Here is a 22,070-nt window from a genome sequence, read left to right on the forward strand (position 1 = left end):
CGGTGCGTGCCTATCAAGTTAATTTTTAAAATACACTTGAGCAAATGTTTTTCTTCCCCTAGTACTGCCTTATTCTCCCCTTCCTCTCTCATGAGGCCTCCTGTTAAATCAAACACACTCTGACCTGAAGCTATACCTTGACTCCTTACCCCGTGGTACACTTGTAAATTTCCCTCTCCCCGTAACACAGAGAGGTCTTGGCTGTCTGGGACAGGATAGCTTCATGTTTTATAGGTAGGCTTCCTCGTAGTTTTTGATGCAGAAGCATTTCTCCAAGGCCTTGGTTTGCTTTTTATCTATAAAATAGCCTCGTAAGTCTCCTGCTGAGCGTGTTGCCACCAGATGGAAAGTCAAAGCTCTTGGGATAACATAAAAGCCCAAAGCAACACCCCCTGCCTGCCCTGCATTGCATTATCAAATACCTTTCCCTATCTGAGCAGATGACTGAAATAATTGGCTTTTATATCTCTCCTTTAATGTGGAGGTCTCAACCTGCCTTATAGTTGGCTGATTAACTCTCAGCCCCATGACTGTTGAGATCAGAGGGATGGAGTGTCTGCTTCAAGGTCATGCATTGATTTGAGGCCATATTCCAAATAGCATCCTGGAGTTCTGGGTCCCAGTTCCCTACACTAACTGCTAGAGACACTCCCTCCCAGAGCTGTGAGTGGAAGCAAGGAGTCTTGTCTGCAAGTCTCAAGAATCGCAGTTGTGTGCATGTGTGCGTGCGTGCGTGTGCGCGCGCGCACATGTACACCTGGGTTTGTCCCATTCCCTTTTAGGGGACTGGGTGTCATTGTGCAAAGAGTACTGTCCAAAGCACTAGGCTGTGATGACATCAAACGAGTTAGGCAGGAAGAAGACAGTTGCAATGAGGAATTGTTCTATGCATTCTTTCTGTCTTGGCGATATGATTGACTGGGAGAGTGGGGAAAACTGGGAGGTGCAGGACTTCTAGTGTCTGTTCTCTGCACTGACCCAGGCTCAGATTAGATTGCTTCACCTGTCTGTTTCCCGATCTGTAAAATGGAGAGAGAACTTGGCCACCTCCTGCAGCTATTGCAAGGTTAGGGTCATGCCTGAGCAGTGCTTCGAGAGCTCCAAAGATGTGTACGCCTGGTTCCTAATCAGCAGTGAAGGCAGATAGTGTGTTTTGGTGGAGCAAGTTGTCTTTGTGGCTAGGAAGAGTTAAAGAAAAATGAATGTGGTTGCTGTTCCAGCCTACTGCTGCTTTAATTCTGTTTAATGAGGGGTTGTTTTACAAGCGGCAGATGAGAACTACTGCACTTACTTGAGATTAGATAGGCAGAGCTGGCAGGCTGATTATTTCATGACGTTGGTCTGGTGTTGAGGGAGAGCAGGGGGTCAGGATCTCAGCAGAGAGAGAGCGAGAGAGAGAGAGAGAGTGAGTGTACACACAAAATAGCTAAATGAGAGAGAGAGAAAACAACTGGCTTAATTGTTTGGCTTCCCACAAGCTTATAATAACATGCTGAGGAGAGGAGTCCTTTTCCTGGATAATTTTTCTGCCTGCAGTCTTTCCAAGCACCGCCTGCCAATGCTGGATGTGAAAATATTAACCTCCAAAAAGCAGAGAAGGTGGAAATGCTGATGATGGCAGGTTAGGAAGGAGAAATCTCCCTTAAAAAAAAAAAAAAAAGCTCCTCTTAGCTATGCACTAGGGATTGATGTTTAATTTATAATAAAACCAGCTTGGTGGTCTGTGACATTGCAAAGGGCTTATGCTGAGCTAGACCGGTGTCAGGTCATGTGCTTTATGTCCCTGTTTCGTCTGAGACTTCCTAAGCACTCTAAGTTTAGGTGTCCTGCAGAGACAAGCTTCGTCCTGACCTCTCCTATGGAGGCAACGTTACATTCGCAAAGCTTGGCTTCAGGTGCTTGGCAGTTGGCTCAGGAAATACTAAGACTGGTTTGTGGCTCATGTTAGCAGGTCATGCCATCCCCCTTTGTCTACTTTTAAACCTTCTATGGATTTTTCCAGAGGCTTCCCAGACCTCATTAGCCTCTGCTCATGTGGTAGGTCCACCAGCCCTTCTTCACACATTCCCAGCCCTCTTGTACAGGAGCCTTTTCCACTACTGCAGCTGCAGGAGTTGCCAGTGTAAACATCCTGTGTGTTGTCTTCACCCTTCTTAACTTGGTCCCCTTCACTCCTGTTTGTGCCGCTGTTGTGCCTTGTGGTACAGTTCGTAGAAAAGGCGCCACAGAAGATTATCTTCACTCAGTGTGTGCATGCATATGTACAAACAGTCAGACTCCTGGAGCTCTAGCATTGGCAGGGCCCTCAAGAGGTCATCAAGTCCAGTCCCCTGCACTCTCAGCAGGACCCAGCAGCGTCTAGATCAGTGGTTCCCAGTCGTCCCCCGGCCCGTTCAGACTCCTCCCCATCAAAGCAAATTCTAGCCACCATGTACGCTTCAGTAAATGAAAAAGGAAACTGCACCATAGCCTTACAGACAGCAGCTAATAACAATATTGGAGGATATTTAATTTGAAAATAATACACTGAAGTGTTGCAATTTATTTAGAACTTATTTTCTATTACTTTTATTTGTCTTGTTTTCATGGACCCCCTGCAATACACTGCAAACAGGGGTTTGCAGTCCACAGATTGGGAACCACTGATCTTGATCATCTCTGTTTAGATATTTGTCCAACCTGTTCTTAAATATCTGCAATGATGGGGATTCTATGACCACAGGCAATTTATTCCAGTGCTTAATCACCCTGACGTTTAGGAAGTTTTTTCCAACGTCCAACCTAAACCTCCCTTGCTGCAATTTAAACCCATTGCTGTATGTCCATAAGCACATCCCTGTACCATTGTGGTGCTTGGAGCCATATAACTTGTGTGTAGCTTGGGCCTTTGGGTACCTCCTTACTGTTCCCCACCAGGACTGCTCTGAGTATTCCAAAAGCTGAGCATCTTCTTACAACTGGCAGTTCCTAGAATCGGTCTGCTGCAAATTTGTGTCTTCAGAGTAATGCTGAACTGAGGTTCAGAATGGTCACTGTTCAGTCCTGGATCACTAGAAGATATCTGGTACATGGTGACAAGGTGGGGCTGCAAACTGGAGCTCTACTTCTGGCATGGAGAGATTTCCAAGGGTATTCAGGGTATTTTTATTTCCCTAAACTTGAAACTCCTGGGATACTGGCTATTTCAGTCATCATCTTCGTAGGTATTTTCAAAAAGTTGCTTTAGATTCATGGTATCTATTGTGCTAGTTGCTAGCAGTGTGGCTGTTTGGCTTGTTGAATCTGGGTAGCTGGCTTGAACAATAAATATATTTTCAGAATAATGTGACTAGTTGTCTGTGGCTGTTGCTTCAGAAGTAGTTGGACACCACAAAATTTCAGATAATTTGTAGAGGATTCTCTGCCTTCCTCTGAGTTATGTGCGGTAAGTAACGCATCTAGAGTTACGGAGTTCTAAAACATTTGAAAAATCTTTTGCTGTACCACGCAGCATGTATAGAAAGTGAGGTGCTGTGACAGACCTCTAGTGAGCCCTCACTCAGGTTGAGCTGCTCATCTTCCCTGCAGTGTGAGTGATGTGGAAGAGTCCCACGTCAGGCTGCTGTAACTCTTTATATTACATCATAAGTATATTATTAACAAAGGAAACTCTGTCTACAGCATCTAGGCATTAGGGAACATCTCTTTACATAGCCTGAAAGCCCAGTAATGACCCTCAACATCTTCAGCCGCCATGAGAGGCCTGCCAGAGTGGCAGGGTGTACGTATAGTTCGATCTTGGACCCAGTTGTGCCCTTGTGATTCCTCTTACTGGGAGTATGTCAAGGCAAAAGGTGATTGTGGGACACCGTTTCCTAAGTTGGGTTTGTGGTTACTCACAGGAGTCCTGTGTATCTAGATTGTCTCTAGACTGTTTGAACATGTATGTGCTATGCACTAGTAGTTGGAAGCCTTAATTTCCATATGGGTTTCAGGAGAAGCTTGCTGAGAATACCTGCATGCCTGTGTTCAAATGTGTGTGTCTGAGCCAGAGATGCTTATCTAGCAATCTGGTGTGTTTGTCCCTTCCCCCCTCGCTGCTGCTCCTCCTTCTCCCACCCTCTTAAAACCCACATCACCATTTTCTAACTTGAGTAGCTGTGAATACAGGCCTGTTGGTTTAGGATAATGGGAAGTGACAAGGTGAAGAATAGTGCTGGCAGTCGTGGAGATTTTAACACAAGGGTGCAGTAAGCTAGGCTGCCTCCTCCCCCACCCACTGGTTGCTGGGAAGAGGAGGTTCTCTACCTAATGGCCTGTGCATGGCTGCCTTGATGGCACAGGCTACACACTAAAGGAGGCTGTGAGTGAGAGTGGAACATGGGTCTCTCTCTTTTCCCTCCTGTAATGAGAGAGCTTTCTGTCTTTCACTTAACACCCATGTCCCCTAGCTCCTTGGGCTCCGTACCCACCATGGCTGTTGTTCCTAATTACAGCCCCCATCTGTGGGCTCATTAGCTTACTGTGACAAAGACCTGATTTGAAACTGGATTCAGGGGTGGGGGGGAGGGGATTACGTTTTTACATATTGGTTTGTTGCTTAGGTTCAGCTCTAGACCAGTAGCTACTGTCCAATCAGTGCAGGAACCAAAGATGAGAAAAGGCAAAAATTCCTTACCCAGAGCAGTTAATAGAATAACTTGCCAGGAGCTCCCATTGCCAGGAGCTCCCAGTCCTTAAAAATCCTATCCATGGGTGCTCGGGAGACATGTGCCTTGCTTGGAAGCTGCTTCAACAAGAAGGCCCAGACTCTCCTCCTTTGTTCATTTGCCCTGAGATTCTGTGCTCAGTAGAAATAAAAGGTGATCATCACTTGAGCTGTAGGTTGTGAATTGCCACAAGATGGGAGGTGATAAGGTGGTCTTTTTGGGGGAGGTTTCTCAGTTCCCTGTTGCTTTTAGCCTTTACTGAATTGGCTACCTGGTCCAAACTGAGCCTGGCCAGGATTTTCCAGCATGGTTATTCTCAGGGCACTTTCTCTGGTTTGGAGGTGGATTTGTTTTTTTTCAAGCCCACAGGGTTATAGTAAAACTTAAACTGTTAGATGTAGAGACAGAAGCATCTTAAAGCTTGGCTAGACTAGTGTAAGTTTGGTGCTACTGTGAGCCTTCATGCATACAATTTGATTCCTTTGTAGAGAGCAGAATAAAGATGGGTTGGGGCCTCTCTGAAATATGAAGAGACTCCAGCTGCCTAATGGTGGCCAGGTCTGTGTGTTGGGAAGAATTCCTTTACTGGATTGTAAACTGGTTGTGACAGACTGTCCTGTCATTGTTGCTCTGAAATGCATTTAGTGGGTTTCTTGGGGGCCAAGTAAATATGTCAGAATTCTTGACTACAAGTGTTGGTGTGTAAATTATCCTGCTCCTGGTACCTTCTATCTCCCTGGGCTGACCCAAGTTCCGGGTATGGTTTACCAAGCGGAGGCTGTGTAGAGCTGTGGCTAAAGAGCCATTGCTGTGTCTCATTTCTGAGAACAGTGTCCTGAGGGAAGACTAATCCTTTCCCTCCTGTCTGTAACATTCCTGTTACTGGGTTTTTGAAGGACACCGAAGTCCTAGTGCCCACTGAGTTTCACTCTTGGACACCTTTGAAAACCCTATGCACAATTGCTGCCTGAAACATGGCAGCAGATGTATTGTACTTTAGACAGGCCTGTTCTTTTGAGGAGTTATTGGTAGGTTTGAACATTGCTGATTCCTCACCGTTGCCCCATTCATCCAAGATCAGATTTTGAAACATGCCAAGGTTGTCCAAAATGTAATGGGAGAAATTTGACAGAGGACTGACTATCCCCCAAAGATTGCATGTATGAGGTTTGTGCTCCAGCATGGAATTCATTAGTCCCTGTTGGGTTAAAAGTGAGATACTAATTTAAAACGTTAGGGCAAAGTTACCTTTCTCATCGTTCTGGATTTCTATAGTATATTTACATATATGTTTAATATTTATCCTAAGATGTATTTTTATTTTTCACTTCCTCTGAGTGCAGAAATGTGATTTTCTTTTGAAATTGTACATCTGTGTATTAGAAAATCTTTGTAAATCATCTTAGAAAAGAAGCATTTCCATGAGGAATGATGAACGTTTTGAGGCACTGACACCTATCTGCCTTTCTGTCTGAGTGTGAGCATTAGTTCAGTAGTTTTCACCTCTTCTGACGGGGCTAGTCTGGAGGCACGGCATTTTAAAGAAGTAGGAATCAGTACAGTCCCTTTGCTCTCTGAAAGGGACATCATCGAGTTGAAGTCTAATTAACGTAAATAGTTTAAAGCAGCTCCATGTATGACCTCTTCCCCCAGGTCCCTTTGTCAGATTTTGTGGCTTTACAATCACATTTTCCTGTTCTTTTAAATGTTTGTCCTCACCCCTTTCCTTTGTTGAATGAACCACACAAATGGGAACCAGTGAACTGATGAGAGACAAGTGCAGTTAAATGTACAAATAGCAGAGCCCTTAGGTGTTACTTGTAACAAATTGTTCAGGGTGGTGTGATTTTTGGACACTGCTCCTTCAAGCACAGAATCCCAAGCTCATCCCCTTGTGGTTATAACTCCCCTGGGAACACTCTCTCCTCCTGGCTTTGATAGACATGAAGGCGCTTCCTTGGCACTCCCCTAAAAATTGATTGTGCCAATGGGGGCTGAACCTCAGTCCACTCTCTGGGCTTTGTCCAGTTTGCTCTTCTCTTGTAAGGTGATCGGCAGAGGAGGCGGTGGCCACCGTTAAGCAGACATGCAAGAGTCCTGCAGCACAGGATGGGTGACAGAGCAAAGCTCCCTAGATTCTCAGTCAGGTCCCTCCCCAGCCCTTGCAACCTTGGCGTCCTCTTTGGCTGGCTGCCTTTGTGTTCCTTCTGCACTAACCGTGGCCATCTCTTGTGAGCTGCTGTCGCCTCCTCCAGCTTCCCCTCTCTATCCTATCCCAAATTTTTTAGCTGAGGTCCTTTTCTGCCAGGCCTGACCACACGCCATTCTCTCAGACCCAGTTGCTGGCTTCCTCTCCTTCCACATTAACTTCGTGCTCTCATCCCTTCCCTCTGATTTTAAACTGCTGCTCTCTGTATGTCAGTAAATTACGCGTGGTGCTGAATTAAGGACAGTGCCACTGAATGGCTCTGCTCTCAGGCCAGCCCTCTGTGGCATTCGCTTTCCAGTCTTTGGGTTGCCCATCAGCTCTGGCAGTTTCCCTGGGCAAGTATTTCCCCTGATGTCTTTGATCCTTCCTCCAAATCCAGTTCTTCCAAGCAGACTTCCTCTGTTTTGGTCTTACCAACCCTCGCCCTCAATGTACATACTGACTTTTCCAAAGTGCCTATCACTATTCTGTCTAGGGAAGTCCTCAAAGCATGCATCTTGTAGCAATCTCCCTGCACTCCCCTGTCTCTGTAGCAAAGACTTCAGTAAATGTAGGTGCCTCTAGTTTTCTCTCTTCCAAGCGTGCCTTCCACTCCTTAAGTATTCCAGTTAGGCTGCATCATTTTGTGCCCTTTCAAGGCAGAAAGGATGTCCAATTCAACCCAGACTTGCCTGTGTTATTTAAACATAATTACTAGACCTGAGGGCCAGAACCTTTTGGGGACCTCACTTTCCGCAAGTGCTGAGGAGCTGCTGTCTGGAAATCAGCCCTTTTGAGGTGGTCCAAGTGTCTAGGCTAGGACTTTCCAGCGGCATTGGGATTTTTCCCTGTATTAGCCCTCTTCTGAGTGGCTGGCCAGTGGTGTACCAGACGACTCTTGTTTTCCCTGTTCTCCTTATTCTCACTGTCGTAAGGTGAACATTTGAGAGAGTCTCATGAACTTCTGCTTTTCTATTCATGTTACATCCCTGTGGCAGCTCCAACGCTGGGCAGCTTGCATGGAACAGTAACAGTAGGCAAGGTTTGAGGGTATGTGTGGCTGTTGGATATAACACAGAAGATGAAAATCAGGATGCAGAGCCAGGACCATGCGACCAGTGTGTGTTTCAGGGCTGTGGGGGACTGGATGGAGGACTGCTGTCCTGTACAGGTTTCTGAGCATTTTCTTTAACAGCAAGTCTTCTGGACTTCAAAATTATCAGGAGGGACTTTCTGATACTTCCTGAGCTGCTAAACCCCAGACTGTAAAATCATAGTCTCGTTTCTCTTGTCACACTGACAGTCTGTTTTTTGTCTTCCATGTTGGTTACCGGCTTGTGAGTGGCTCTTCCTGAGGAGGGCTGTGTTTCTTCCCCTCCACCACAAACACGGCACTCTAAATAATTTCACCTGGTGTTTTTGCTAGACATAGGCCAAGCCAAAACCCTGCATGGGAACCATCCGTAACCTTTGCTGTGTTCCTTCCAAATCTGAACTCTACAAACGCCCTCTCTCAGATGGACTGGACCTACTCCTCTAGACTCCAAGGTGTTTTGCGTGTTTCAGGTTGGCCCCCACTTAATAAACACAGTACCAAAATATGCGTCGGAGTTTTCAGATTCATGACGGCCTGTTTCCTCGACTGGCTGCCAGTCTAGGGAACGTTGGATGAGGCTTTGGTGAAATCTAGAGACACAGTAACTTTGTGGTTCTGATGGGGACATTCCAATATTTTGTTATCCTTTTGCTTTGCCTTTCACCTTTGTAATGGTTTTAATGTTCATAGTAATGTAGTGTTGACAGTTATTCCTGTCTTCCTGTTTCTCTCCTCTCCTGTTACCTCTTTGCATGGGCTGACACACACACACGATGTCATTTTAAAAATAAATGACGAGGAGCTGCAAGGGGTCAGCAGGACTCCTGATCTTTTATTTATCCCCAGTGCCATTTGAAAAGGATTTGCGTCCCTAACAAACCTTTAGGGAGTGGGGAAGGGGTTGCTTAAAGGGAAGACAATGCTGGGGGGGACTCTGTGACCTCACTCTGTCCAGTCATCTGGTTCTTCATTTGTCCCTGCTGTGAAACAGAACTTATCTTTTGTCTGGAACACAAATACATCTTTTCTCCACTCCCCCTTTCCCTTCTATTATGGTTCAATCAATGATGTCATTATGGTGCCATTCAGGGGCTGTTGAACCTCTTGTCTGCAGGAATTCGGAGGAGCGACTAGGAAAGAATGGCAAACTGTGCTCTTGCTCTTAGCCTTCAAGAAGCTAGTCTAATTTGAAGGAGAGAAGTGAAGTCAGGTTTCTCTTTAACCCTGTTCACTAGGAGAGACAAAAGTGTTTCTTTTTAAAAACAAAACAAAACCCAACACACGGTGTGAGAGGTGGTAGCATGAACTGCAAGCGCTTTATTAAATGCAGGTTTTAACTTTATCAAAGTTCTGTTGATGGTACCAGCCTGTGAAGTTTTTTTAATAAAGATATTTAAGAAGTTTTCTCCATTGCTCTTCACCAAACATCTCTGCTCATGCTACTGCCTATGGTTTTATTCCTTGTGTTAGTTCAGTTGCTTTTCTTCCTCAACACTCTTCTGAAAGTACTGACTATGGGAGGGAGCGCTGTGAGCTGGGAACCCTACCATGCAGTCAGATTAATGCATTTTCACTGAGTTGCTATGGCATTTAGTTTGGAATTGGAATATCCCTTTTTCTGCAGTGGGTTTACTTTTTAACACAGTCTTGCGGAACATTGCGGAGCCTCACTCAATGGAACTGATCCAAAATGCATTAAATCAACGGAAGAGTCCCCTGGGCTTTGGATCAGGCTTTTTGGGCGTATTATCATCCCCACTAATTCAGCTTATGGGAAATGCTTACTCCGATTTCACTGGAATCTGGCGTCACTTTAGTTATTTAATAAAGGGAAAAGGCTTCCGGACTTTCAGCCCAATTCAAGGAGCTAACAAAGTTCTGGGCTTCTCGGAGCTGGCTCGGCGTTCCAAAAGGGAGTGATCCAGATGAGAACTCCACTGGATGGATCTGGATTTAGGTGCAGGGCCATCCCTGTACAATACCTTTGCTCATTCATGTCAGTTTTCCTACGAAGGAGTCCCACAGTAAGTGGCTGTGTGAACCCAGACTTCCCTGGGCGTACAATGCTTTTAGATTTAATATTAGTTTAGTTTTAAGGGGATTCTTATTGACGTGTCCTTTGCCAAACTTCTGTAGATTTCGACCATTGAGAGTTTTAACTCTGTGTTTAAAACAAAACTCAGCAAGTCTTTTGAGCTGATTAGAAGAGTAGTTGAGCTCTGACTCCAAAGCTTGAGGGTGTTATTGGAAAAATGATTTGCATTAAGGTCTGGGATTTCACCTGACTTCTGTCGCTAATAATTTGGAAATTCTCAACAGGTCTATTCCTTGCTCGGGCTCTTCCCACTGGTTTGAAAAAAGAGTAATGGTTTCTGGCAAAAAAAAAAAAAAAAAAAAGAAGGTGGGAGGCAATAGTGCTAGAGGCTCAACTGTCTTTAGTGTGTGTAGCCATCACGTTTTTCTCTGCACGCAATCTGAAATGTTGAGAAATGTGTGTGCAGATTTTAAAACTAGCAACGTTTTAATCTTGACGAAATATATGCAAAAAAAAGCTACTCCTTCATTGACCTGTCCCTCTCCCTGACTTGGGGGCTGCTTCGGTTGGCCTCAGAGAAACCTTAAGTTGTGAAGCAAATAGAAGAGGACAAATAGATTTTGTTATCTACAGGATGTGCTTCTGCTGCCTTTCGGTTCCAAACCAGAGAGAGACTCCTGAGTATGCTGTAAGGCATGTGAAGTGGCTGACATCCAGAATAGCTGAACTAACTCAGTGGATGGTAGCAGCCCTGTTCATGGTACGGAAGATGGTCGGTACTTGTGTGTGTTTTCATACAGTAGCAGATAAACTCTGCATAATTTTGTTTTCCATGTGTTGTGCGATAGTCTTCTGGCTCTAGCTCAGCACTGAGACTCGGGGTGACTGGGTTCTGTTCCCCATTCTTACTGTCCCCTTCTGTGCCACCTTGAGCCTGTTGATAAATCTTTGCTTCTTCCTGAACTGCAAGTGTCATCTCCCTAATGTATGTATCCAGCTGTCATTATTGCAGCATATGAGCACCATGCAGCACCCCTGTAAGGTAGGGAGGCACTGTTAGCAAGGCTGCGTAGCTGCAATTAAGGCCCAGAGAAACGAGTCATTGGTGGTGGAGCAGGGATGTCCATCTATGTCTTTTCTCACACCCTTTGCCTTTTCTGTGCAAATTGTTAACTCTTTGGTGCATGACCAGTCTCTTGCTTGGAGTTTGGGCAATGCCCGGGACAGCTGGAACCTCTAAGTGGTACTGTGCTACAAATGTTAAATACCCATTAGGGTTTTCTGGTCACTTTCAGTAACGAAATGACAGCAGTGTGTCTGCTAACCAGACTACGGGGGAGTTCAACTAAGCAAAGTTGGTGGAGAGAAGTTCAGGAACTTATCCTCTATCCATGCCGCTCTGCAGAATGAGAAACCAAGTGTAACCTGGTGGACCCAGAAGCACCGTTTACTTTCTTGCTTGTGTCGGGAATTTTGCGTCTAATCTGATATATAGATTAGCTCAAAGCCTGTTTTAATTAATCTATACGTTGTGAAGTAACCCTTGGAAGTACTATTGTGTATTGCCATTTGTCTTCTCCCACTGCCTTCTTAGTTGTTTGAATGTATTTATACTTAAAGAACTATATAAAAGTGATCCCTAGTTACTCCCATCTTCTGCCTGCCCCCCAACCCCCGTGTACTGAGTCAGATCCAGCACTTCACTGGTACTGCCAAATTTTCATTTGTTGTCCATCCTGTAGAACAACTGTACTGAGTCACTGATGCCTAGGAGACCCCAGACTGGCAGGAGCTCCCAGTGCCCCTAAGAAAGAGTGAAGGGATTCTCTTTGGTCTCTGTCCAAATCTGTAGCTCAGTACTGATTGCAGAATCACTTACTTTGGGGTCACAGTTGGAAACAGCCCAGCTGCGTTTCCAGGTCCCAGGGGAAGTGTGTGAGGCCTGCAGATAGAAGAACCTTCATTTGACTTGTAAACTGAGCCAGTTTGATCTGGAATCCTGGAGGGGGGATAAATCTAGGGCCCTCACATGGCCCCTTTTACATACATGCATTTTCTGTCCATTAGGACTCTGCAGTCAATTTCAATGAGCAAAGATGCACCCTGACTCTTACCCTTGCACCCTAAATTCACTGGCATTCCAGTGCCTTGTAATGTGGTTTGATTCCCAATTTATCTCTACACTAAGTAGCATTGCACTGAAAAGTAGGTCGTGGAACAGCTACTCATATTGGCCTTGGCTGATAAAATACAGTTGAAATATGATCCGCTTTCCCAAATAAAGTTCTTCCTCCTGTACGTGGCTGAGAGTGGGTGTAACCTGTTTCTGTGCGTGGGAAGGGTTAAAGTTGTGGCGGTGGGTTGCCGTTTTTGCACTTGTTGGTTTTGAATAAGATGGATTTTTTTTTTTAAATCTGGGGCTAATGTGCAATTCAAATAGTGTTTAGTAAGCACCCGATTGCTCCTTTTTAACAACAGCTGGACTCTTCAAGGGAAAATGTTCCTTGTGCCAAGTAGCTGTAACTTGGGCTGGCCTTTTGTTTACCATAAATACTGTAATGCTGAAATATAACTTTGTCAAGCAAAGCCTCTGGCGCCTTCAGACCAGTGGAAATTCTGCACATTGTAGGCTTGTTGGACTCTTTCTGTGCTGGCAAATCAAAAGCCATCTCTGCTGAATTGCTTTGATGATTAGGATGCTGTTCTTAAGGGATTGTGAAGATGTTTCCTAACCCCTTTGCCTTGCCATGCACCTGAGATGTGCCTCTTTCACTCTGCCATGTGGCATTTCTGACGTGTTTCTTTCTTCCTCTGACGTCTAGGTCAAAGAATGCTTTTCAACTTCAGTAAACTAGCTCTGGGAGAGCTGCAGGTGTACTCTTAACACATGGCTGTGACTTTTTTGTCTTCCTCCCCTGCTGATTCCATTTGGAGTGAGCATAAACTTTTAACTATTAAGGCCTCTGTCTTGACACAGGAAAACCTCAGAACTGCCAGCTGTTGAAACTTTTGCCTTCTACCCAAACCAGCATCCAAAAATACGTTAGCTACAGTTCTCTGTCTTTCCCTTGCCTGGTCTGTTTCCTGGAGTTTTTCTGGAACAGAGGTTGGGATAGGGAGAGGAGCTGAAGGTAACACTGTGGTCACGCTTTTTCTGACTAGCGAGTTACTGTATTAATTTGCTTTCTATGCACTGCGAAGTTGCTGTCTCAGCACAGAGGCCTGCTGCTCATCTGTCCTGTACTGCATTTTCATTTCACGGGTTTGACTGGAGGTGTTCTCAGTTCACACTACTGTCTGCTCAGAATCAGGCTCAATACATAGAGCCGTCTGTGGATATAAAATTAGTATCTGTGTCTGCAAAAATGATTTGTGGATGTATGGATCCACATCAGGGTGCCCTGGGAAGCGGGTACTCTGGGATGTAAAGCGGGTATCCCTGGGTTTGCTGGGCTCTATCAGTAAGTTTAACGAGTGGGTCTCTTTCTTGTGTTTAGCATTCAGAAGTATGTACAAGGAGATGCTGCCCTTAAAAGCAGCTGGCTTGCATACATTTTGGATTGTCCCTTGCAATTATAAATGTTTCAATAGACTACATTAGCTGGCAAATGAAACATGGCTCCCGACTTACGTTGGTATAGAGGCTGATACTGAAATTCTTAGGCCTTAAAGCAAATTTATGGGACCTTTCCAAGACAGTAGGTGGGTCAGGAAGCTTCCCCCAATGAGAGAAGCCAGCTAAGGCTGCATCAGTGAAACAGATGGCCAGTTCTTAGTGCTGGATCTTCTGTCACTGATGTGTGAGGGTGGGGCAGGGAGGGGGAATCTTGAGTGAGCCATTGGCAAGCTGAGGATCATGCCCACTTCCCTTGGGGATGTGCCAGAAGAATGCTGATGAAGTGCTACGAGATCCTTCAGTGTACGTCATATGTTACTGTATATAAACCATAAATGTCCCCCACTTCAGCCTGGGAGGAAGGGTGATACAGAAGAGCAGCCCTTCTCAGTAGGCCAGGAGAGAAACCTTTCATGAATAGCCCTTTCTGCTATAAAGGGAGTTGAAAAGGTGAATGTACTCCTTTGTAGGCTGAGCAAGAATTCACAACCAATGCTAGGACAGTCTCAATCTCAGTACAGGTCTCCCTGTAACTGTGACTTTGGTTGCAATGGACAGCTTGACAATAGCCAGGTATTTGTAGATCTTTTATGGGGCCTGCAATGGGGGTGGGGACGTGGAGTGTCTAAAGTCAACAACTCCTTGGTTGCTCCTATAAGAGAGTTCGCAGTGTCTGTATAGTATGAAACTAAGGTCTTGCACAGTGACCTCTGTGTGTCAGGCAATTTGGGGGATGCAAATTGAAGGGTAAACCACATGAGGAGTGTTTATAGAAATCCCGGAACTTCCAATTGTTTCACAGCCCTTGCTAAATGTTTGCTGATGTACGTTAGTTTATGAACTCCACAGGGCTCGGAAACTCTTGAATGGAGCCTGCAAAGCAAAAGAGCCAGGAGGTATAAATACGTTGAGATGAATTTCAAAAAGGTGGTGGGTGACAGCTGCGCGCCCCAGATTGGAGTGTTTCTGAGAATAAAACCATCGGTTGCTGTCAGTCACCCTCTGGGTATGAAATTGGAAGCCCAGTTACCCTTCAGTGTTTCATAACCTTTACCTTTTGGAGGTCAAGGCCATGTCATCATTAATCTACCATCGCCTGAAAGCCTCGAGGCTCTGCTTTTCATCCTGCCATCCGTCATGCTGCAGCACGATACAGGAGAGCGGATGACCAGAAGGGTCCATTTTTATATATACACCCTCCCCATGTGCTCAGCACGAAAGCGCCAAGGATGGGGTTCTGGAGGTTGGTCTGTATCTCTACATTCATAATTAGAATTCCTCTCCATTGTTCTGGAAATTCAGACTCCTTTTCCCCAGGGGACTTAATCTATGGAGAAGGCATCTTGACCATACAATAGTGTGAGGCTTGGCTTTCAGCAGTGTGTTGTATTGCACTATGGTTTCTTGTCTGTAAGGTCCAGGGTTAGTGGTGAATCTCGTATGAACCCAAGATTACGTGCCACTTGGACCATTCGTGGTCTGCTGCCCGCTGTCGTAGGTGAGATTAGAATATTGCAAAGTTCTTCAGAGTATAACCCGTTCCCTACCACTTCCATTTCCTTTGAGCCTGAGCCCAAGGCTTGTCCCCTTTCTGCTCCTGGTTTCACATCCATTTGTCTGTCTTATTTGTAGAGAGCCCTGTGCCACTGCTTCTAGATGCCATTCCACAGCACCTGCAACAAGACCAGTGCCATGAAATCAAAACAGCTGAGGATTGGGAGCTGCTGCTCTCGCTTGCTTGTGTGTCTTGAGTATGGAGGGCTAAACGCAGGGAGAATTGTGACTCTGTTCTCATCTTACTGTCCCTTCAGACACGCCCCTTCTCTGTTTGCAGTGATTGGCCCTGTTCACAGTCCTCTTATCACTCAAGATTGTTTTAGACCAATTTCCTCAACCTTTTTGATACCAGGAGCTCACTTGCTGCCTTCCTACGTTGAGTCAGGGAGATCACGGGGACCGGCACTGGTCCATGAGTCGGTCCTTGAGAAACACTCTGTTAGAGCACTAAGCCTGATCTCTGCCTAACACTTCAGTCAGCTCCTGGCTTTGTTATTTGGGGGCGGGAAAAGTTCCACCCTTGAGAGATGATGTTAAGCTGTCACAAGCCCATGTATAGAAACAACTAGTCTGAGGGAAGCATTCTTCCACTGAAGTAGCTGCTCCCTCTTGAAGGTGTGGATTTACCCCAGTGACCGAGCCCCTCGCCCATTGCTGCAGCACAGGTCTCTACTCAAGAACCCCTGTGGGGTAGCTGCACCACCTGTAGAGAAGTCATAGCCTTAGTGCCTGGGAGCGATGCTGCAGCTGATGTGGCCCTGCAGCCCCAGCGTAGAGGACACCAAGAGTTTTCACTTGTACTGGGACCAGTTGGAGCTGCCCTGCTTTGGCTGAGAGAAAGAACAAGGCTTCTCCTGTTGTCATGCTGCTGAGAGCCGCCATTGTTACAGGGAGCTCTGGCGTGTTGTTTAAAAAGCCCACCCCCACCCCCAAGTTAAAATTCAGTTCTGCTTGCAGGGGTGAGGTTAGTACCAGAGCTTGCTCCATGCACCATGGAAACCAAAACCTTAATGCATTTTGGCATTCACCCTTCCAGCTCTGGAACTGGCAACTTGCCCACCCTGGGGTGAGGGGAGTAAGTGGATTTTTAAAAGGGCCCTTTTATCCTCTGGGAATAAACGAGGTACAAAATAAAGGCCAGATGAATTTGGGATTAGTTAATTTCTAAAATCTAGAGCTGTGCTGGCAGCACCTGCTTGTTGGTCCTCTTCAGCTGGGCTTGCCCATGCTACCCCCATTGTGTCAGCATTGCTTCAGGCTAAGGCTGCTGCTGGCCTGTTTGCCTGCCTGCCATAAACAGAGCCTTTTAGGGATGGCTCGGGGGTGTGACAGCACTTGGTCATCTTGTCCCGCTCTGGACTATCCCTTTTCTGGTGCTCCCAGAGTGCAGCGCTCACTGCAGCTTGGGTCAGTCCCTTTCGGTCACTGGACAGCGCCATGTGCTCAGTGGGTACCTTCCATGAAAGATGTTTCAGTCCCTGTCCTGCAGGGCTCCCAGTCTATAGATGTAACCCTCCTTCAGATCCAACGATCTGCTTCTGCCCGGAGCTGTGGAGGGCTCCCGCTACTGCCAATGCAGTCACTCAGCATGGAGGGTATCCAGCGTGGTGCAGGCCTCAGGGCTCACGTGAAGGATCAGTGACAGTTCACTTGCTGGCACTTGATAAAGCAAGAGCCAAACTCTTGAATGAGCTAGCATGGGAGGAGGGACGTTCTTAGTGACAGTTGTGCTGAAATGAGCTGTGAGATGGTGGCCCTGTGGGTCACGGGGCAGGACAGGACTAGACTGAAGGAAGAGGCTGCTGCTAGGTACAGTACAGTAGCAGGAGGGGTATAAGCATGTCCAAGACCCTGCACACGTCCCCACTCCCATTGCACTGCAAGAAGGGTTACCTCTCGGCCCCTGGTCCTTCCTGGAAAGCCCTCCCCGTCCCCCAGTGCGAGTGCAGAGGCAGCAGCCTTTGTCACAGGAAGGTGAGATTCGCCTGATGCTGTTGAAAAGGTCAGCTTTCCCTGCTGGTGCCCATGCGCCCAGTTGCATACTCCAGCTGGCCCCAGGGCTTGATAAATGCAGAGAGAGCTGTGTTTTGATAGAGGTAATTTTCCTCAGATGGGTTTCAGCACCCCATGAATCACAACCTGTCAGTGAGGAGCCCAGGATGGAGTGAAGTTTATTGTAAGCGCATTTGCATCTGACACTGTCGTGCCAGGGGGTCAAGTGAGCAAGATCATTAGAACAGTGTTGATTTAGTGAGAGTGTTCTACTCTTTCCCTTCAGGGCCACAGTTGGGGTGGAGGGGTTACCGGGAAAATAAATAACCTGCTGCTCAGAGCAGTTCCCCTAGAGACACTCCCTTGCATCCTTTTAAAGACACAGTGCTGCTGTTACTTCTGGGTTGTGTGGGGGCACTTCCCCGACCAGCAGGGTTCTAAGAGCACTTTGGTCCCCTGGGCCAATCTCCATGCCTGGGCGGTGATAGTTAGAGGAGCCAGCTGAGTGGGATTTTTCTCCCAGCGTGCGCGCTTGTGTGTAGATTATGCTTCTCCGGAGGGGTGTTCTGCAGGTCCTGGGATCCTGCTCTTGGTGGTTTCATAGATACAAAGCTTCACAACTGCCATTCTAGGGATGAAGGAGGTGTGATGTGCTTGCACTTAGCCTCCTGGATTGAGACACAGGAAAACTGGTGTCAGTTCCCTGCTCTGCCACAGGCTTCTTGGGTCTCTTGGTCGGCCTGCCCCCCATTCCCCAGCTGCAAGATGGGAATAACTTTTCCTTTCTCTGGTCCTTTATGAGCCTTGTCTAAAAGTTCTTTGGAGGCAGGGTGAGTGATCCCAGCTCACCCAGACGCCAGAATGCTGAAGTGCGGCGCCTGGTGAGGCACGGTGTTACTCTGTGCTGGGCGGGGGTCACACATAAGAAAGGAGAAAATGGTCCTGTTGAGAACAGAGCCCCAGGCCCTAGCAACAGAAGCTTTAAATGGTTGTTTGTAGTCAGGGGCTCAGGAGGCTTTTGGGGAGACTAAAAGCATGGCGTATCTGTGGGGGCTCACGGGGTAAGGGGAATCCTGGAACAAAAAGAGAAGAAAGTAGCAGTTTTATTTGCAGTAATTCCTTCTCGGGGAGGAGTCCGAAGAGCCCAGGGAGAAACGAGTGCATCCTTCCAGGCATGACGATGTTCGAATTACTGATGTTGAGCCAGTTGCTGTAGTGTCATTGGTGTAAGATACTGCTGTAACGAAGGCTGTCCAGCTGCTCCCTGGTGGTGTGTGTCAAGTGTCACTTTTGTCATAAAAATTGGCTACAGCACCGGTGATGTCATGCGGTCTGTTTTGCAAGCCTGCATTTAAATGGATCTTCTCTTGTGAGCATCCACTTGGTTTCCTCTGCTTGGCTGGCAGACATCAGTTTAGCAAAATGGAGCAATGGGAGCGAGAAGTTACTTGTTACCTATCTACTGTTCCTGCTAGCTGGAGGCAGTGGGCTCTTCTGCGTCCTCCTCCTGAGGGTGTGCCTTTCCATTACGGCAAAACACCTTTCCTTGGGACGCCTGCTGGCTGGTGGAAGCTGCACCTCCAGTGAGGCGTGCCAGGCCCCCGCTGTAGTGGTGGTTGGTTGTTTCATCTCTTGTTTGTGCCATCACAAGGGTGGCTCCTCTGCCTGTGGCAAATGAATGCCTTTGAGTGCCTCTGTCCGGTCACGCTCTCCAAGCTGTAAAATGGGACAAGTGGTGTTGGGAGGGGGCAAGGACCTGGGAGATGCTTTGTGACCAGGGACAGAGGAGGAATTGGAGGAGGGTGGCAAGGTAGGAGGACAGCCTTGGCTGGGAAAGCTGGAGAAGTGAAGCCTGGAAGAGGTGATGCTAGAAATTAATCAGTTGAAAATGGATGCGTTTAGGCTCAAAGAGGGTAATGATGGCCTTGGTTATTACTGGCATGTGGGTGGATCATGGCTGCGGCAATCAAAGCCTCTGATTCTATGGAGTATCTCTCAGAATACAGGGCTGTGGCCATCCTGAGGGAGCTCAGTAAAACCGTCTGTTCAGACAGCAAGCAGTCAACTGGAACGTGCGACACCCGGTTGTGCGCTAATGCGGTTGTGCCAAATGGCAATGCTTTTGAGAGGAGCGGTGGCTAGTGCCGTGAATAGAGAAGGGGGTGGGGGGCACCTATGGCTAGGAGCACAGTAATTGTGTGGTATATCAGGCCCTCTCCACTCTCTTCCTCTACAGAAAACAGTTAGTTGATTTAGTTGATAGGCTCTTGTTAGCCTACCAGTGATAGCCAAGTGTCTTGTGTCCATAGGAGGAGAGAGCTGCTGCTGAGCTCTCACTCAAGGAGCGGGGAGCTAAGTAAAATACCCTAATCATAAGCATCCTCTGTGGAAACAGTTTGGAGCATAAAGTGAATGTCAGCGAAAGAATGGAGTCAGCTCCATGAGGCCTCCCTCCTGAAGCTTGCAGAAATGAGATCCTGGCATTGGATAGCAAACCAGATTTTGCCTGCACTGTTTCTTGAACCGTTGCTAATAAATCCAAGGACGCTGGAGCAAAGAATTCAGAGGAAAGCTGCCTTCATATTTAAGGGTGTAGAAAAATACTGCTCGACATATTGAGAGTCCTCTCTCGTGTGTAGTCCTGGAGGAGCATCAGCTGTCAAATTTTACAGAGAATTATGGGACTGGTCTTTTTCATCTGGAGCTGCCATTCACTTATTGGGAGACGTGCTTACTAATGAGCTTCGGGAAAGAGCCCTAAGCTTGTAAGTGTGGTTACAGATGTAGACACTCTGCACTGAGAATTAACCATGATGGAGTTAGAGTCCCAGTTTTAAGGGGGCTGTTTTTGGTGATGTCCTCTAACATTAGGTACCTTTCAAAATTGCCCAGTGACCGCATGTACATAATTTGCTTCAATATAATTAACACAATAGAACCACCGAGGCTCAGGGTCTGTCGTCAGTGCAAAGGGTTACGGTTCTTTGTCCCTTCATTCGGTAGGCAGTGGAATGGGCAGAACCCTGTGTGCTGCCTAATTTGCCTGCTCTGCTGTGCCAATGTACACAGGCTCTATACTGCAGTGTCCTCCGGAGGCAGAGCCGTGGGTCTTCAGTGCCATTCTAAGCTGGTGTCTAGACTGAGCCTTGGAGGGATTTTTAGGATTCCTCTGTTGGACTGGAGCGCTGCCTTGCAGCGAGAACTCTGCCTCGGCTTAAGAACGCTGTGCTCAGCGATAGCAGCAACCACCCCTCTGGGTTGGTTGGCACCTGCCTAAATGGGGGATTAGACAGTGCAAGAAATTGATTGTTGGAAAGAATAATAAAATAACTTAACATTAGCCATAAAATCACCCTTGGAAAGAACAAAAGAGGTCACTAGTGAACTTACGAGAGACTTTTCAGTAACCCACAGTTCCCTGGTGAAGCGGCTGGAGGGGTCTTGTGGCAAAAATGTAGAGACCATCATTCTCCATGAAGTGTCCAGGGGAAGCTTGAGCACTAGTGCAGCGAGTCCTTGGAACTCAGGGTCTGTCACATTGGGGCAGGACCAGAAGCTATTTACACAATGTATGCACTCAGGGTCTGCAGTGCTCGCCTGGCTTCTCTTGGCTGTGGCTGGCATTAAGCTAGTCCACTCCTACAGTGAGAGATGGGATGTTGCAAGTGTGGTATTTCACGGCAGAATCAAGTATGAGACTAAAGACAGGCTTTGTTCGGCTTGGAGAAGAGATGAGCAAGGAGGGGGCCAGGATAGCCCATAAAATCATGAATGATGTGGAAAAAGTGAATGTATTAGTTACCCCCTTCACCTTACACGTGAACCTGGGGTCACCCAATGACATTAATAGGCAGCAGCTGTAAAACAAACAAATGGAACTGCTGCTCTACACTGCACATGGTCAGCCTGTGGGACTTGGTGCCGGGGATGTTGTGAAGGCCAAACATATAATTAGGCTAAAAAAAAAAAAAAAGAATTTGGAACAGGTCATGGAGGCTAAGTTCACCAACTGCTGTCAGCTGAGATGCTCTGGGATGCAACCCCATGGCCCAGAGGTTTCCAAGCCTCCAACTGTCAGAATCCTGACAGGCTGACAGGCAGGATCACTTACAATTGCCATGCTCTGTTGATTCCCTCTGGGGCTGATCACTGTCCAACAGGATACTCAAGGCTAGGTGGCCCACTGGTCTGACCCAATCTGTGCATTCTTGTGAGAGTGCACCTTCCGTTTCATGTTGACCATGTCCATTAATTTCCAAATGAGCGGAAAAGACACAGCGGGCAGCTGGATGTTAAAGATGATGCTTCCGACCATCCGTCCTCAACAGGAATTGGGTTTTTCCTTTTTGCTGCTAGTTTCACTGGAGCTGCTGAAAAGCGTTTCAGCTGTTCTGTATTTTGCAGTCACCCCGCAGGAGCAGCCAGCTATGCTTTCTGCTCCTAGAGAACATTCCCTTGCTGCTGCTAACGTGATGGGGCAGATTTTAAAGCATTTCTTTTGGAGTGCTTCATTGTGGAAACATTTTAATTTTAATGTTGTTAGAGCTTTTAAATCCTCACTGTTGGGCCTACACTTGGGTTGGTGATAGGGATGCAAAGGTTTCCTAGTGGAAATCCAGCCCCACTCTGCTGGTCAGTGGCCTGCATGAAATGAGGTAGGGGTGTTATTACTGAGGCCAAAGACTGAATCGGGTCAGTAAGGGAGAACTTAAGCAGGGACCCTCCCTGTCAGAGTTGGGCCTCGTTGGTGAGACACTTAGATGACCGCTGCCCAGGTTATCATACTACTTTGGCAGCCTTGCAAGTGTGTCTGTTTAACCAGTCCAGCACCCTTCATTTACTCAGTTGGAAATAAAAATGCTCAGTGTCCATATTCCTTCCTCAACAAAGAGCCTTGG

General features: G+C 46.9%; 1 protein-coding gene across 2 annotated transcripts in view; it reads left to right on the top strand.

Moving 5' to 3' along the window:
- SARNP (SAP domain containing ribonucleoprotein) overlaps nt 1-22,070 on the top strand; it is a 44,645-nt gene that overhangs the window by 17,759 nt on the left and 4,816 nt on the right. The gene's annotated exons all lie outside the window — the stretch shown is intronic.

The sequence above is a fragment of the Carettochelys insculpta genome, chromosome 29, assembly GCF_033958435.1.
Source record: "Carettochelys insculpta isolate YL-2023 chromosome 29, ASM3395843v1, whole genome shotgun sequence".
NCBI lineage: Eukaryota > Metazoa > Chordata > Testudines > Carettochelyidae > Carettochelys > Carettochelys insculpta.